Genomic DNA, 14,926 nt, shown 5'->3' with positions numbered 1-14,926 from the left:
CGCAATGCCTCACGCAGGGCCTGGTATTCAATGAACACTGGGTTGAATTCATTAAGAACATGTCTCTGAGAGAGCAAAGAACCACAGGTCGGTTGGTACCTAGGACTTTCAGCCGCAGTCAGAAACTGTTGTGACCTTGGGGCCTTCTGTTGAAAAAAAGAAAGAAGGAAAGAAAGAAGGAAAGAAAGAAAGAAAGAATGAATGAAAGAAAGAAAGAAAGAAAGAAAGAAGGAAGGAAGGAAGGAAGGAAGGAAGGAAGGAAGGAAGGAAGGAAGGAAAGAAACAAAGAAAGAAAGAAGAAAAGAAAGAAAGAAGGAAGGAAGGAAGAAAGAAAGAAAAAAGGAAGGAAGGAAGAGAGAGAAAGAGAAAGAAAGAAAGAAAGAAAGAAAGAAGAAAGAAAGAAAAAGAAAGGAAGAAAGAAAGAAAGAAAGAAAGAAAGAAGAAGAAAGAAAGAAAGAAGGAAGAAGAAAGAAAGAAAGAAAGAAAGAAAGAAAGAAAGAAAGAAAGAGAAAGAAAGAAAGAAAGAAAGAAAGAAAGAAAGAAAGAAAGAAAGAAAGAAAGAAAGAAAGAAAGAAAGAAAGAAAGAGAAAGGAGTGACATAGGGAGGAAGGAAGAAGGAAGGAGGGAGGCAGAAGGAAGGAGGGAGAAAGAAGGAAGGAAGGAAAAAAGAACCCCAGTTGTTGCTTGGTATGCTTAGAAGACTAGTTCACTTCACCCCAGAATCAAGCCCAGCTCCCCCAGCTTCCTGTAGCTCCTGACAGCCCTTGGTTTCAAGAGACTAGGCAGGAGCCTGTGAATGAAGCAACCATTCCTCCCCCCTGGGAGCCTCTCTGCGCATGTGGAGGAGAAAGCTGGGCAGGCATGACCCCTTATCTAGAAACTACAGCTCTTGTTCAGTGATCTGAGGGCCCGACACTGCCCTATTACCCACACTCGGTGTAGATAAGCAGCTTGGTGTGGCTCAGGCCTGGCAGCTGTAAGAAAGCAGGGTATCGGAGAGTTTATCTCTGCTCCATCCCCTGGTTCATAAAGCAATTAACAACCTGGCCCTTCCCAGTTCCCATTCATTCTTTCTTCCCTTTTATTCATTCACCAGATTGGGGTGTTCCCTGGGGGCAAGACTCCTACCATAAGCCTGTGTCAGCCCCAATGCACTGCTGGCTCAGTCAGAGCACCAGGGAGGCTGTGGAAGGAGGGAACCAACCTGGTCAAGGGAGGCCTAGTCCCAGGCAGTGGCCCCTGAGAAACAGGGATGAAACCCAGACCCTTGCTTTCAGGGCTGGAGCTAGCACAGGGATGGTGCTTCTTCCAGAAACCACCTGCTCAGTGATTTGATTTTGTGGGGGCGGATAGGGGTTGGGCTACTTTCCTAGCAATACTTAGTCAATAAGGCCTGAAGGTTCGATGCATGGGGCCTGGTGATGGGGTATGCTCAGGCCCCAACCTGCTGAAGGCCTTTAGCTCCAGACCCCGTAGTGTTAGACACACACTGGTATGTGTCTCTAGGGTGGAACTCAGGGCCTTGGGCATATAAGGCATCAGCCCACTGAGCTATCTTCCTGATTTTAGTTATTATTTTTCCAGGAAGGTTGGTAGGGGACACTCCCAGTGGTGTTTATGAGACTGTGTGATGCCCAGGATTACGTAAGGGGTTCCGACAGTCAAAACATAAGCTGTAGCCTTTTGAATCATCTCCCCATTTCTCTGATGAGAGACTCAAGGCCTTGGGGCCCCAGCTCTTACAAGCCTTTGGTTTCTTGGCTTGGTCCATCCTTCCCCTTCTTGGGAAGTGGGATACCCATAGCCCAGCTCAGGGTATCTGTGCTCAGCAACAGGTAACGTGAATTACCCATGGGAGAGACAGGTATTGTGCTCAGCAGACAGATCCTGTTAGAGGACAGTTTATATCCTTCTCTTAATCTCTAGTGTGGTGCCCTTGATTAAGAATTTTTTTAAAAAAATTAATGTATTGTAGCACTGTGTCTACAAAGTTGTTCATAATTCAGTATTTTTTAATCCCATTTACAAAGTGGTTCATGAATGAGTTTTAGTCGTAGTGTCCAACACCCTTCACCAGTGCAATTTTCCTACAGTCTCCAGTTTTCTTCCCGCCTCCCCATTCTCTCTCTCTCTCTCTCTCTCTCTCTCTCTCTCTCTCTCTCTCTCTCTCTCTCTCTCTCTCTCTCTCTCTCTCTCTTCATTTCCTTTTTTTCCCTTTTAGACACTGTGGTTTGCAATATTGTTATTAAAGAGATCATGCATGTCACTTTTTTTTTTTGCTTTTTGGTCCACATCCGGTGACGTTTAGGGGTTACTCCTGGCTCTGTGCTCAGAAATTGCTCCTGGCTTAGGGGATCATATGGGACACCGGGAGCTCGAACTGCGGTTCGTCCTAGATAAGTGTTTGCAAGGCACATGCCCTACCGTTTGCACCATCATTCTGACCCCTATGCATATCACTATCTTTTCTCAGCACCCCATTACTATTCAGAGTCATTTTTTCCAACTATCATTGTAAGACTTATTTTGAGGAGCTTGAGAGATAGACCAGCAGGTAAGGCATCTTCAATCCCAGCACTATCTAGGATCCCCTCAGTCCCACTAGTAATGATTCCTGAGCATAGGCCCCGTAGTAAGTCCTAAGCATTGCCAGGAGTGGCCCAACTGTCACCCTCTCTCTCTCCAACCTGCCCCCCACTCCATTTTAATTGTTTTTGGTTTTTGGGTCACACCCAATGGCACTCAGGGGTTACTCCTGGCTCTACACTCAGAAATCATTCCTGGCAGGCTCGGGAGACCATATGGAATGCCGGGAATTGAATCCAGGTCTGGGTTGGACTTGTGCAAGGCAAATACCTTATCACTCTACTATCACTCCAGCCTAACTCCATTTTTTAATTTGAGTCTCAGTTGCTTAATTCACAAATAGGACAATAAACATTTATGCAGATTTGCTGGGCTGTTTACATGTGTTTCCATCTTCCAGCAAACCCACTGAGCCACAGGCAAGAGCAGAATTTCAGTCCTGGAAGTTGTCATGCACTATGTCCTGGCACCAAAGTCCCCTCTCGACACTCCTGTCACCCACCTCTCATTCTCCTCTTAATATGCCCCTTGCTCCCTAGCTGGGCATTTGCTGGGATTTACCTTCCTTCCAGGAACACAAATTCTCTGTTTCTCATCGCCGCTAAGCATGTCCTGTCACTCCACCCTCCTGGGCTGCAGCCCAGAGAAATTCCCCAGTGCTGGCCCTTCTCCTTCCTGGACTCCGAGCCACAGGCCTGTGGTCAGCGGTCAGGCCCTCTGCCCCGGGCCTCCCCAGAGCTCCCCTATTCCAGGCCTCCTGCCTGCCAGCAGCCTTTCAGCCTCCACTGCCTCCTGCTGATTTCTCTCCTCCAGGCTTGCTCCCAGGGCTTCCTTTCCCCCCTTTCATCCTTGTCCTACTCACTCAGCTCCCACATCCTGCCCCAAGGCCCTCTCCTAGGTCCAAAGCTGTCTGTCTTTGGACTGTTCTCATCCAACATTCGCTTTCTCAAACACTGCATTTATGTTGAGAAGGCTCCTAGTCCCAGCCAGACAGGGCTATGCTTTGATGCCTACAGATACATATGCGATAGAAATACATATACCATATATGAGCATATATACCTATAGAGCATGCGAGCTCTCCCCTGCCAAGGGCCAAAATTTTCACTTTGATTCTTGAACTGTGTTTGGTTCAGGTTTGATTATTTCTCCCCCTTCTGGGCCAAGAGAGACTCTCTTGGGCCAGCACCTTTAGGCTATGCGGTGGGCTAGCAGATAACAGAAAGGTTTTGCCTTCTGGGCACTTCAGGAAACAGCAGTGTCACTTCCCACGCCTCTCCATCCTGCCTGGAACATCAAAGCTTCTAGCCAGCCAGCATCTGCCACCCTGCTTCTTCTCTCCCAGGCTTCAGTCATTGACTTCTAGCAATCTCTGGCCCCATTGCGAGGCTAGAGATTGGCATTGGCTCTGATCTCACCCCTGGCTAGGATGCCAGCTGAGAGAGGGACCACCTCAGGCCTGGAGTGTTAGTGTGTGTGTTTGTGTGTGTGTGTTTGTGTGTGTGTGTGTGTGTGTGTGTGTGTGTGTGTGTGTGTGTGTGTGTGTGTGTGTAGGAGGGGGGGCCAAAGAGAATGGGATCAAGAAGCTTCTGAAGTTGAGAGATACCATACATATTAAGGTGCTTGCCTTACATTCAATCAATCCTGTTAGATCCCTCATTGTGTATAGCTCCCTGAGCACTGCCAGAAGTGACTTTAAATGATGGGACACACCCATGAGGAAAAGGCCAGACCTGCATTCTCATCATGGGCAGGATGACTAGGGACTTTTTCTTACAGATGCCATTGGGTCCAGAAGCCAAGTAGAACCCAAAGAAACAATTGGCAAGAGATAAGGAGAAAGGCATTTATTGCCAGGTTTCTGGAGGGAAGACCTTGGGCTTACTTCTTACAGAGGTTTAGGGTATTGGGTCTTGATGCTTCTGACTTCAGGCAGACAGAGCCTCAGAGGAACAAAGAATCAGCTAAAGAATCAGCTTGCACAACTTTTAAAACCAACCCACACCACTGGCAAAAGTTCTCTCTTGTCCTTGCTCTGTCCTGGTAACCACAACTGAGGCATAGAGGAATGGCTGTGGGCCAGTGGAATCTGAAAGCATTTCTCTTCAGTGGGAAATAAAAAAAGTGCATCAATACTGAAAAAATAATAATAAAAAAAAGAATAACTGTTGATGAATCACTGACTTAGACAGGAATATTTTCACATCAATGATTCCTGACTTCCAAGGCTAGGGCTATCTTCTGTGAATTTCTGAGATGGCAGGGAAAGGGGTAATCTGATAGAGCATGAAAGGTGACACTGCTAGAAAATGGCTGAGGACAAAAAAAAAAAAATCAAACACCCATGACATCCAAGTGGCTTCCCTGGCACCAAGGTCAAGACAAGGTCAAGTCCAATGGCTGAGGATGTGAAGTAAATCAAGGTTAGGACAAGTTCCTGGAGGGAAAACTCATAGGTAACTTTGGAAACTGAAATTGCTCCCTAAAAGATACTCACTGTAGGGGTCAGAAGATACTACATAGGTTAGGGCACATGACTAGCATGATCTTGGCCTGAGTTTGTTTTCCAGCACCACCTGGTCTCCCCAACACTGCTGGGTATGGCCTGGGAATGTCCCTGGCATTTCAATGTCCACCTTAAGGCCCTTGCATGCACCGTGGCCCAATGGCCTAGAATGGTTGGTGTGTCCCCTGACTTCCTGAATACCCCTTGGTTATTTCTTTCCCTAACCTATGCATTCTTTTTTTTTTTTTGGTTTTTGGGCCACACCTGGCAGTGCTCAGGGGTCACTCCTGGCTGTCTGCTCAGAAATAGCTCCTGGCAGGCACGGGGGACCATATGGGACACCGGGATTTGAACCAACCACCTTTGGTCCTGGATCTGCTGCTTGTAAGGCAAACGCGGCTGTGCTATCTCTCTGGGCCCTAACCTATGCATTCTTTTTTTTTTTGTTTTTGGGCCACACCCGGCTGTCTGCTCAGAAATCGCTCCTGGCAGGCACGGGGGACCATATGGGACACCGGGATTCGAACCAACCACCTTTGGTCCTGGATCGGCTGCTTGCAAGGCAAACGCCACTGTGCTATCTCTCCGGGCCCACCTATGCATTCTTGAAGACCAGAGAGATAGTATAGCTGATTGGGTATTTGTCTTGCGTGCAGCCAACCCAGGTTTGATCTTTGACATCCAATATGGGCTTTACTTAGAACACCACCAGGAATTATTGCTTAGGACAGAGCCAGGAATAAGCCTTGGCCTTACTCCTCCAAGTGTGGCACAAAACAAAACAAAACATACTCTGTTTCTTGAAAGGTTCCAGAGGAGGAACTTTCAGAGGAAAGTTCCAGTGAGAGGTACAGGAAGAAAAAAACAAGGGGGAAAGCAGTCCTTAAAAGAACAGGATCTGAGCAGTGGGGAGTTAGGAATAGGCTGGCATCAGATCTCATGGGGTTCTGCCAGTATCTGCCTACTTTCCTAGGTGTGAGGGATCCCTGGAAAAGAATAAAATGTCACAGGGGCAGTTCCCTTGAAATAGGTCATGCTGGATCCAAGAGATGCTGCAGAGAAAAGAGCAAGGTGGTATCAAAAATGTGTAGGAACTTGGAAAAGGAAAGGAACCAGGATCCCTCAGAGAGGGGTGAGCTGGAGCAACAGAGTGAGCTAGAGAGTTAAGTCTAATGGGTAAGACACTTTCCTTGTTTGCTGCTGACCCGGATTCAATTCCTGGCACCCCATATGATCCCTTGAACTCAGTCAGGAGTGATCCCTGAGTGCAGGGTTAAGAGCATGCCCTCGGCACTATGAAATTGGGTTGAGGCTCAACCCAATTACAATACAAGCAAATGCAAGCAAACCCTCCAAGATATACCAAAACAGGGGCCGGGCGGTGGCGCTGGAGGTAAGGTGCCTGCTTTGCCTGCGCTACCTAGGACGGACCGCGGTTCGATCCCCCGGCGTCCCATATGGTCCCCCAAGAAGCCAGGAGCAACTTCTGAGCGCATAGCCAGGAGTAACCCCTGAGCGTCACAGGGTGTGGCCCAAAAACCAAAAAAAAAAAAAAAAAAAAAAAAAAAAAAAAAAAAAAAAAAAAAGATATACCAAAACAAAAATGTGTTCATGGAGGGAAGAAACCAAGGATATGGAGAAAGTGGAGAGGGGACATTGGTAATCAAGTAAGAATGACATAAAATCCCAGGTGACCCAAAGTGTCCTGTGGTGTGTTTCCTACTCTGGTCCTACCTCCCAAACGAGTGAGATCCTCCACCACCACCACCACCACCTGTCTCAAGGCCACTGCTCCTAAGACCTTTCATGAGAGGAGAGAACAATATCCTAGATGATCACAGGAGAAACACATGTAGGGGCTTGGACGTTGTATGGTTATACCTGCTGTTTATTTACAATGTTCCCTACTAGATTTAGGGGTTCCTAGAGATCTGGGTCCAGACCTTGGTGGCTAACCCAGTCCTCTGTCCCTGCTGTACAAGGGATTGTACCTCTTCTTAATATATCTTTAGTGCTGAAAAGAGTGGTAAATGGCTCTTCAAGGTCCATCCACTACATCATTAGTCCATGGTCATTTCCCCTGGATTTCTGCATTGTTGTCCTGACCCATGAGCCCTTGTAGGCATTTTATGACTGTAAGTTACTTGTCAAAAAGAAGCTTAAGGGACCAGAGTAATAGTACAGCTGGTAGGATACTTGTCTTGCATACGGCCTACCCAGGTTTGATCCCTGGCATCCCATATTGTTCCTTGTGCACTGCCAGAATGATCACTGAATTTACAGCCAAGAACAAGCTCCAAGAGACTCCAGGTATGGCCCCAAAACCCAAAACAAAACAAAACACAACATAACACAGAGTTTGAGAGATCAGAAGAACCTCTGATAATTCTCAACACGAGCCCTTTCCCTTCAGTTTCAACATAATAAAGATTCACTTCTTTTGTTCATGCATAGGGCTCAAGGTTGGTTTCTAGACTGTGGCTGGGGTGGGGGGAATGGGCACCCACATCTGCTCAGTGCCTGCTCTCAAGCAACCTTGTCAGAAGGACCTGCTAATTTCTGGATCTTGGTGTTCTCAGTGGAAAAATGGGTATAAAAAGCTTTGAGAAACCCTGTTTGCAGAAGATCATACCCAGAGCATCTCGGTGGTTGAGAAACAAAGCTCAGGGAGACTCCTCTGGGGCCTGTTGGTGCCTTCTTCTGCAACTCGAACCTGAGTCCAAGTGCTTTCTATCTCAGCCTTGAGAAATGGGTAAAGCAATTTATTTTATGGGGCAGGCAAAGAGCAACTTCCAGAGAGATTCCTTCTCTCCCATCAGCAAATCTTGGCATGGTCCCTCTCGGAAGCTGGTTCTAGGAATCTTTGTCCTGGGAATTATATGTCAAAGGCCTCTCTTCTCTAATCGTGTGTGTGTGTGTGTGTGTGTGTGTGTGTGTGTGTGTGTGTTGTGTTATGTTGTGTTTGGGTGCAGGGGAAGAGAGGAGGAGGTGGTGAAGGGCACGGACCTGTTGGAAAGCCCAGAGACACTCCCGCCCCTTGTCTTGGCTGTCGCTGCAGGCTTTGATAATGCCAGGGACTGAGATAGCTACTGAATTATCAGCCTGCCTCTCCCAGAGCTGGCGGCATGGCTTTCATCTGTCTGTGACCAAGGACAGGGACATGGGGGCCAGCACCCCAGCTGGCTAATGAGTAATTGGGAACCTTGTCTGTGTGTGGGCTTGGGACATGGGCCGGATGACCTTGAGGTGGCTGGGACAGACTTCATTCTTCCGGAACCTGGGCCAAGGCTAGAGGTGAGGGGGGATCATGTCTCCTCTGTCACCCCTTTTTTTACCCCTTCCCCCCTCTTCTAAATTTTCACATTTGAGTTATTTATAAAAATTCTTCTATAAATACCGGAACTCTCCTCCTTGATCATGTTTTGGGCAGTCTAAGGAGAGTATTTTGGAAAACTAGAGCTTCCATTTCAATCCCCAAACTTGACTCACTCTACAAACACTTCTTCTTCCTGAGGCTTCCTACCATTCCCCTTCCAGGGATGACAAGAAGGGTCAATGGGAGGTATGGACCCCACTGTTGGCAATGGTGGCGCCATCTTGGTTCTCCTTCCCTTTGAAAACAGCATTCCCTCTTCTACCAGATCCTAAAGGGGCTACCCATGCAAAGTCTGTCTGTGCATTTAGGGATGAGATCACAGACTTTTCACGTAGAGGGAGGTCTCAGTCTCCTCCTCTTCCTCATCAGATTCTGAGAGAATTTATGCCAACCTCTGTGATCCTTGCCTATAGCCATGGGCCTGAGTGATCAGTTCACTAACTCCTGGCGCCCCTAACTCTTTCTTCCCCTTCTGTACAGAGACTAAGAGCTCAGAAGTACAGCAGTAAGGCTGCAAAGACAATGCAAAGATATTAATTCCCTGTTTCAGAGCCACATGTCTGACCACTTCCACAATAGTTCCTCAGCTCTCCCCACCAGAGTGAATTCAGTAGCATGAAATCCTTGAAAAATGTTTTCTAAATGAACGAATGAATAAATTAATAAATGCATGGATAATAGGCAGCAAATATATGTGGGCATCTGTTTCACTGAGCATAAATGAGAGCAGTGATCATGGCATGTCACAGTGTGGTAGAGGCTGGACCAGCACATGTAAACCATCCCTTCCAACCAACGGTTTGGCCCTGAAACCTTTTCAAGGCTTCCCTCTTTGTGAGTCTTTGTTCTTTTCCAGAGGAGATTCCTATTTAGGAAGAAAAAAAAAAAAAAAAGACTCTGAACCCACTTCATTTCTTGGTAGCATCTGGGTTCTGTTAGATATTCCAGAAATTTCTGTGGCCTGGAGACATGGATGGATGATAGGGACAAATTAACCATCCAGCATTGGGAACATGGCTTATTTGGGCTGCTGGAAGTTTGTCAGGGATGTGGCTACCAGCTTGCTGTGTGGTCCTTATTTCACTCACCAAGTCTTAGCAAAAAGGCAGCAGTCTCTGTTCTCTCTGTGTCTTCATACAGTGAGGGGCACTGGCCTTCATGTTCCTCAGATCCATCTCCATGAATAAGATCATACATACTGAGAACTCAGAGTGAGCAGAGTTAAGATTAGGGAGAAAGGGGGCCAGAGAGATAGCACAGGGGCAGGGCGTTTGCCTTGTACGTAGCCGATCCAGGACAGACCGTGGTTCAAATCTCGACATCCCATATGGTTCCCCATGTTTGCCAGAGCGACTTCTGAGTGCAGAGTCAGGAGTGACCCCTGAGCTTTGCTGGGTGTGACCCAAAAAATAACAAAAAACAAAAAGGGCGGAAGGAGAGAAATGAACTTGACAAGCCACCTCCAGGTAGTGAGGAGTAGAGAAGACATTTATTACTGTCCTATCTCTAGAGTATCTTTTTGTTGGTTTATTTGGGGTGCCACATCCACTTGTGCTGAGGGCTTACTCCTGGCTCTGTGACCAGGAATCACTCCTGGTGAGGCTTGGGGGGGGGGGGCCTCCGTTGTGACAGGGATCAAACCCGGGTTGACCACATGCAAAGCAAATGCCCTATCTATAGTACCATTGTTCTGGTCTTTTTAGAGTATCTTTTTTCATTTTCTGAACAAAAATTCTGTCTCCTAGGGGACACCACTGGATCTTGCGACACAAAGAAGTGTCAAAACAGCTGTAAATTCACTTATTGTGGCGTCTATTTCCGCAGCCCCCACGGCACGACAGCTGCCCCTTCGGGAAAATTCTGACAGGTCTCATCCGAATGTCCCATTCTGCATCTGGGCTTTTGTTTGCTTTGCTAGGGAGGCAGAACTTTGAGAGGACAGATCCTGTAAGAGGGTCCAGAAAGGCCTGGTCCCTAGCTCTGGAGCTCAGCACAGCTGCAAGGAGCTGGCTGGAGCTCAAACTCTACTTCCTCCAGGAAGCCTTCTGGGATTATCCCCTCCGGATGCTCTCATTCCAGATCTGATGGGGGCTTTCTTGGAACACTTCCTATTCTGTCTCTCTTCTTCCCATACTTTGTTGCATACTTCTGTTTGCTGTTACTCGTCTGGGAGCTGTTAGCAGGAAAGATGTCAGTGGAATTTTCTCAGGTCAATGGAGTTCCTTTCACTGCACCAGTCCTGCCGAGGCATTGTTGAAATACTTCTGGGCTCAGAAAAAGAGATACCAGGCAGGTTCTGGCCTTTCCTCCTCTTTCCGTTAATCTCTGTATTCCTTCCCCCCTGTGTGCCTTCCACAGTTGGAACAGATACCAGGAGCAAGAAGGCAAAGGTTCAAACACCTCAAATCCCTCTTTTGGCTGTGAGAGACTCTGCTAAGCCCCCAGGGAGGGAAGTCAGGAAATCAAAGCCTTGTCGGATCTCTTCACCCAACAAAATCATGGACGTGCTAATCCTCAGGGGCCCTGTTTCTGATTCGGGGGGCCTGGCCTCTGTTCCAGCTGCTGCTGCTGCCTTGCCCTGTGAAATTCCAGCATAAGTACGTCCTTTTGGGACTTCAGTGAGTAAGACCCTTCTTTCTTTTTTTTATTTAAATTAAAAAAAATTTTTTTAATTTTACTTAGGGGTTACTCCTGGCTCTGCATTCAGGAATCATTTCTGGTGGCTCAGGGACCATATGGGACACTGCAGATCAAACCCAGGTTGGCCGCGTGCTAAGGCAAGCATTTTACCTGCTGTGTTGTAACTCTGGGCCCCAAACTCTTATTTCTGAACATTACCTCTAGCCAGGTAACTACCATCAAAGGTTCTAGAAGGAAATATCTAGGTTCACTTCCCCCGCCTCCTATCACCCAGAAATTCCAGCAAGTGGCTTAACCTCTCTGTGTTTCAGCACATGAGAAAAATAATGGACACTCCTTCAGAGAATAAGAGAGTGATAGGACTCAGTATCATATATGGAGAGCTGGTAGAACAGAGCTGGAATTCTTGCCGTTTCAGACCCTCTTCATCACTGAAATAAAGACCAGCTTCTCCACTAGTTCCCCACACAGTAATTCTAGCTGGCCCATCACTAGAGGCAAAGGGCCCCGGAAATCCATCTTTCAACACAGCACCCTGTGACCTTTCTCTTCAGTGACCCCTGGCCCAGACTGGGTGCCAAGGTCAGCCCGAGGAAAAAGCTGGCTGTATTGCACTTAGGTATGCCTGACCCAGGGTCAACCTAGACAAACACCTGCTTTCCGGTGAGAGAAGGTGATAACATTCCTGAGGCTTGAGTGGGCTCTGCTATGCGCTGGCAGCCGTCCATGCGGCTTCATGCTTCAAACCATTCATCAGCGGCCGCCACTCGTCCCGCCAGCTTCCCACGCTTCCTACCTTGGTTCAAAGCTGTGCTTTAGGGGGCTTTGTGGCAGAGCTCTCATCTCTGGGCTGGGGGCACTGATTCTAACAGTGATGACCTATCTACTCCCTTGGGAAAGTGGACTTGAATCTTGGGGCAGGGTGGGTCAGAGTTTAGGGCCAGATGTAAAATGCTCTTACTGGATGGGGGAGTAGAGAAGTTGGGATCATGAGAAAATTCTGGGGGGGGGGGTGCTCTTGGTTCTGTGCTCAGGGACCATTCCTGGCAGTGCTTGAGGGACAAAGCGGCATTGGAAATCAAACTCAGGTCAACTACATGTAAGGCAAGTGCCTTACTGTATACTATCTCTCCAAACCCCCAAATTCCTCTTTTAGACTGTGTAGTCTGGGGTTGGAAAAATAACGTAATGGGTAAGGCTTTTGGCCTGTATATGGCCCACTTGGTTTCAATCCCAACACTGCATATGGTCTCCTGAACCTTGCCAGGAAATAATGCCTGAACATAGCCGGGAGTAAGCCTGAGCACTGGCTAGATGTGTGAAAAAAACTAAATGATGATGATGATGATGATGACAATGATGATTATAAGATGATGATAATAATAATAGGAGGAGGAGAAAAAGAAGAGGAGGAGAAGGAGAAAGAGGAGAAGGAGGAGGAGGAAGAGAAGGAGGAGGAGAAGAGGAAGAAGAAGAGGAGGAGGAGAAGGAGAAGAAGGAAGAGGAGAAAGGAAGGAGAGAAGAAGATGAAGAAGAAAGAAGAAGAAGAAAGAAGAAGGAGGAGAAGGAGGAGAAGGAGGAGGAGGAGAAGAAAAAGAAGAAGAAAGAAGGAGGAGGAGGAGGAGGAGGAGAAGAAGAAGAAGAAGAAGAAGAAGAAGAAGAAGAAGAAGAAGAAGAAGAAGAAGAAGAAGAAAAAGAAGAAAAAAGAAGAAAAAGAAGAAGACAGTATGGGGTTTTGACTGGCTAAATAGTGCTTGCCTTACATGTGGTCAGTCTGGGGTTTGCTCCTCTGCACCACATGTGGTCTCTTCAGTACCATCAGGAATGATCCCTGAGTACAGACCTGGGGGTAAAACTGAAGCATCATTTAACATGCCCCCCCAAAACTGAAGCCTCATTTAGCATCATTTAAACACAAACCAAAACAAAAATTTATAAAAATATATGTGCCAGGGCCAGATAATACAGTAAGGTTTCGCCTTGCATATGGCTGATTTGGGTCTAATCCTTGGCACCTATATGGTTCCCAGAGCCCACCAGAAGTAATCCCTGAGCACTACCAGGTTTGGCTCAAAATAAAACATACAAAAGTTTGAAAGAAAGAAGGAAAGAGAGTGAGAGAGTGCAGAGAGAGAAAGAGGAGAGGAAGAAAGGGAGGAAAGGGGAGAGAAGAGAAGAGATATAGACAGAGACCAACAACTGGTGAGATTCTCGAGAGCTAGAGTACAGGCTTTACATACAGGAGGTCTGGGTTCTACCCTTAGCACCACATGGTCTCTTGAACACCTTTGGGGGCCACTTTTGAGCACATTCATAATGGTCTCCCAAAACAACAAAATGAAGAACTGAATCTTGGACCTGTTGATATGATCTGGGTGTCCATCTGACTATTGGCAGGCTTGAGTTAATGACTACTGCTGAGTTGGGCTGTTCCAGGGAGTGTTTCACTGGGCTATTTCACAGGCCTAGGGATGTTTGATATGCAAGTTCCAGCCCTAGGCTGGCCTCTTCCTTCTAGGGGTCCTTCCTTTCCAAACTAGGTGTGTGTGTGTGCGGGTGTGTGTGTGTGTGTGTGTGTGTGTGTGTGTGTGTGTGTGTGTGTGTGTGTGTAGGGGGGGTAAGGTGACATAGGAACAGGCCCAGTTTAGATCAGGATCCCTACAATTTCTATTGCTTGGGAGCCTTGAACACCCTGGAATCTGTGTGTCTCACCCGGGAGCCTGACACAGAGTGCACCCAGCTCCAGATCATCTTTGGACTTGTGATTGGAAAGCCTCCCAGGAGTGAATCACCACGAACATCCAAGTGGGAGGAATGCTTCTGGATGGAGCGAGCAACTTGGGAGGAAGGGTGGTCCTTCTACATTCCTGAAATCGCATCAGGCTGTCAGGATCTAAGCTATGACTTGTGGGACTGGGCCTACCCCAAAGGATAGGAGGAGGCTCCATGGCTGAAATCTGGGGCCAGCACTGTGGCTCCGAAGTGATGGGAGCTTCCCTGTGTGACCAGTGAGCAGTGTTCTCCCCTCTCCAAAATATTCTTTCTTTCTTTTAATTGGGGTGACTGACTCTAGGAGTGCTTAGGACTTAACTCCTAGCTCTGTGCTCAGGGATCACTCCTGGTGGGGATTGGGGAACCATATACAGTGCCAGGAATTGAACCAAGCCTGGCCATGTGAAAGGCAAGTGCCTTATTCTTTTTCCATTTTTGCTGCTAGACTTTTCTTTATGCCTTCCAGATCAGTAGTTCTCAGATATGAATTATGTCCTTTATGGTAAAAGCAAATGACATCACTTGCTCTAGTTCTGATTTTTCCCAATGATATCTGCTAGGGAGACTATAATAATGAAGTTTTGGGTTCTAAAGGGGCCAGAGAGATAGTTCAATGGCCTGGAGAACACGCTCAGCATGCAGGAGGCAGAGTTTTCTTTATTAGTCCTCCCAAGGACTTTTGGGAATGACATTCCTCCCTAGCATAGTCAGGAGTATCCCCCCAAAAAACATGGAGTATAACCCTAAGAACAAAACAAACAAAATACTAAAATTGAGGGCTTGAGTGATAGTACAAAAGGTAAGATGCTTGCCTTGCTTGCAGCCAATCTGGGTTCTATCTCCTGGTATCCTATATGGTCCCTTGAATTCCACTAGGAGTGATTCCTAAGTGTAGAACCAGCAGTAGTCCCTGAGCATTACCAGGTATGGTCTCCCAAAAACACACATAAAAATTTGAGGTGGAAACTAAGAGACAACTTTTTACTTCAAAGAAGTGAAAAAGAGGGGTTGAAGCGGTGGTGCAAGGGATAAGGTGTCTGCCTTGC

Source organism: Suncus etruscus, chromosome 4 (assembly GCF_024139225.1).
Source record: "Suncus etruscus isolate mSunEtr1 chromosome 4, mSunEtr1.pri.cur, whole genome shotgun sequence".
In the NCBI taxonomy this organism is placed as follows: domain Eukaryota; kingdom Metazoa; phylum Chordata; class Mammalia; order Eulipotyphla; family Soricidae; genus Suncus; species Suncus etruscus.
Note: the sequence above shows the minus strand (reverse complement) of the source record.